This window comes from Trichechus manatus, unplaced genomic scaffold (assembly GCF_000243295.1).
Source record: "Trichechus manatus latirostris isolate Lorelei unplaced genomic scaffold, TriManLat1.0 scaffold00044, whole genome shotgun sequence".
NCBI lineage: Eukaryota > Metazoa > Chordata > Mammalia > Sirenia > Trichechidae > Trichechus > Trichechus manatus.
Window position 1 is genome coordinate 96,584 of NW_004443980.1, and position 3,737 is coordinate 100,320.

The following is a 3,737-nucleotide window of genomic DNA, read 5'->3' on the forward strand; positions in this document are numbered from 1 at the left end:
ATACTCTCTCTCTCTCTATATATATATATAAATTGCTTTGTAAACTTGTGTGCTATTTAAGTGTTAGGAGTGTTTAGGATGTGATGATATTTCCAACCTAAATTCCTCTGATTACATTTGGAGCTTCTGACATAGCCTTTCCTTGGTAGAGGTTTCACAGGAACTTCCTGATAATTATTACTTCGACAGCCGGTGAAGATTTTTCTTACTTACTTCCTCTGCTCCTCTTGATCACGTGAGGCTGCGAGCAGAGCTAAAATTTATGCCTGTGTTACAAAGAAACCCAGTTAAGATATGTAGAGGAGCCTTAGTGGTACAGTGGTTATATATCAATGAAATTAGTAATTGTATCAATTGATTTCTATTTACACTATTATAAAGTACTGAAGTTATCAAACTTCCAAGAAAGAAAGAGTTTGCAAAAGTAATACAACTTAATTTATTCTAAGGCAATGAGACAATAAGAAATCTGATGTAAAATAAGCAAGTAGAATAGAAATTTAAACATGCCAAAAATGTCCATTTACAAAGCAAAAATGGACTCTGCTGCCCATCAGTTACATGACAATAAGTCACTAAACTTTTCTGTATCTCAGTTTCCAAATAAAGGAGTTGAATTAGGTTACCTCCAAGGTTCAAATATTCTGTGATTTTATAAAGTGCAAATGAAGAATTGTTCTTTTGTGTGCCAATACGGTTTCCTCTTCAGACGGCCAAGTTATTGTGATACAAGGTATTCCGGAACATAGGAAGCAATGGCAGCAAGAAGCGCCAGGGACCTTAATGAATGTCTTGGCAGCGGCACGTCTAATCAGTAGCTCATTTTCTGCAAACGAAGGAAAATGTGGTATGTAGTTTAAGAATATAATCAATCGCCTGAGGAATTTTGTCAGAAAGACTTGTAAATGCAGAAAACCATTGCCATTGAGTTGATTCCGACTCATAGGGACCCTATAGGACAGAGTAGAACTGCCCTACAGGGTTTCCAAGGCTATAATCTTTACAGAAACTGATTAGAATTCAGCAATTGTAGAAGGGGCCACACTCCCTGAGTGTATGAAATCATTTGGTATTATTACTTATCTCAGTTAGAACAGTTTTTTTATTATTGTACTTTAGATGAAAGTTTGCAGAACAAACTAGCTTCTCATTAAACAATTAGTACACATATTGTTTTGTGACATTGGTTACCAACCCCACAATATGTCAACACTCTCACTTCTCGATCTTGGGTTCCCTACTACCAGCTTTCCTGTCCCCTCCTGCCTTCTCATCCTTGCCCCTGGGCTGGTGTGCCCATTTAGTCTCATTTTGTTGTATGGCCCTGTCTAATCTTTGGCTGATGGGTAAACCTCAGGAGTGACTTTATTACTGAGCTAAAAGGGTGTCTGGGGACCATACTCTCGGGGTTTCTCCAGTCTCTGTCAGGCCAGTAAGTCTGGTCTTTTTTTGTGAGTTAGAATTTTTTCTACATTTTTCTCCAGCTCTTTCCAGGACCCTCTATTGTGATCCCTGTCAGAGCAGTCGGTAGTGGTAGCTGGGCACCATCTAGTTGCACTGGATTCAGTGTGGTGGCGGCTGTGGTATGTGTGGTCCATTAGTTCTTTGAACTGATCTTTGCCTTGTGTCTTTAGTTTTCTTCATTTTCCCTTGCTTCTGAAGGGGTGAGACTAGTGGAGTGTCTTAGATGGCTGCTCACAAGCTTTTAAGACCCGAGACGCTACTCACCAAAGTAGAACATAGAACATTTTCTTTATAAACTATGTTATGCCAATTGAGCTAGATAGAACATTGTTTTTTAAAACATAGAAAGAGAAAGAGAGAGAGCAAAAACTGCATTGAAGGCAGTGGTGTTTCAGTGGTAGAATTCTCCACTCCCATGCAGGAGACCCAGGTTCAATTCCCAGCTATTGCATCTCATGTGCAGCCACCACCCATCTGTTGGTGAAGGTGAGTTAGAATTGTATGTTGCTATGGTGCTGACTGGGTTTCAGCTGAGCTTCCAGACTAAGATAGACTAGGAAGAAAGGCCTGGCAACCTACTTCTAAAAATCAGCCAGTGAAACCCTATAGATGACAACGATTCAGTCTGCAATGATATGAGAATGGCACAGGATCAGGCAGAGTTTAGTTCCATGTGCTTGGGGTTGCCATGAATCTGGGGTGACTCAACGGCAGCTAACAAGGACAATAACTTAACCACAAACTGCAGTAATTGCTTTTCTTTCTTGGCGATAAGGGCTGAGTCAAAGCAGGGTTAAGCATTGTCTCTAAGAGAGGTGGGGCTGGCATGGGCTTCGAGGAGGAAGCTTTGGGGAGGGTTGGCCTGGGAAGCCAAGGACTGTGGCCCCAGGAGAGGGAGGAGGGGCCAGCCATGCCCATCTTTCTAGACCCTGAGATGGCCACACTTGGTGGTTATACTGTGCCTTCTTGCTTTTGCTTTCATGAATTCTTGAAAAGGTTCGTGGGAAACGCTTTGGATTTATTATGCCAAATATGTTAATTCGTGAGCATACTGTATTTTCACATGGACGACTTTACATGAGGCATACGGGCAGTTTATTTAGTAAGTGGGATTAGAAACAGAGATTTTCAACCAAGGTGGAATCCAGAGCAAAGTGCAGATACTCTCTTTTGGAATCTGCTACACTTGTTCTGTTAGCTTCTGATCCGGTTGTTGGCCTCATCGCCTTTTCTTTCCCAGCAGCAGTGTTGCTTGACTTCTTGTCTGTGGTCATTTCTTCTCTTAAGTCCACCTTTTGCACCCCTGGTAAATGATCCTCCTACAACAGAACAAGTCTCTTCCCTGCTTAAAATCCCACAAAAGGATTCCCCTTCACCTTCAGAATAAAACCCAGATTCTTGGGGAACCCAGGTCCATGCACTTTGAATACTGGATGGCTTCTCCCAGCATAGCAGCTGCTAGCACTTCTGCATTAGCAAATACTTCTCCCTGGATTTAGAACACATCTCCCTGCCCATTCTCCTTTGCTAAAATAATTCCTCCTTGAAGATTTCACTCTGATACGACCTCCCACCCATGCCTACTGTTATGTGTTACTGCTAGTTATTCTCACCCTACTTTTCCTCCACACCACCAGACAGGGCTTGCAAAGGTGTCTGGAATAAATTGTTGTTAGCTGCTGTGGAGTTGGCCCCCAACTCATGGCGATCCCGTGCACAAAGAAATGGAATGCTACTTGGTCCTACCCATCCCTATAACCGATTATGGATTGGACCACTGTGATCAATAGGGTTTTCACTGGCTGCTTTTCAGAAGTAGATCACCAGGCCTTTCTTCCTAGTCTGTCACAGTCTGGAAGCTGACCTGAAAACGTGGTAGAGCCTTAATGTTTTTTCTTTTTTTTTGAATGAATAAGAGCCTGCAATTTAATTAACATGCTTCTCTTTAATCCAAAAATTGTAAGCTTTCTGTAAGTTCTCAAGCTTGTGTACTCTCTTGTCATTTATCTGTCCTGACAATTTCACATTCATTTAGACTCACACTCAGATTCATTCACGTTCAATTATTGTGAAATTAATGAAAAAATACATGTGCTTACATTCTGTTCTTATATGTAACATATGGATTGTAAATTTTTATTAGTTGCTATGGAAAACCTGGATCTGAGTTAAACTACTTGCTGTGTGCCACTGATTGGCCACTGTTTTAAATGACAACAAAGCATCTGTGCATGTGCCCCTAACATCGATCTTGGTTTTATTTCCCTGATTAA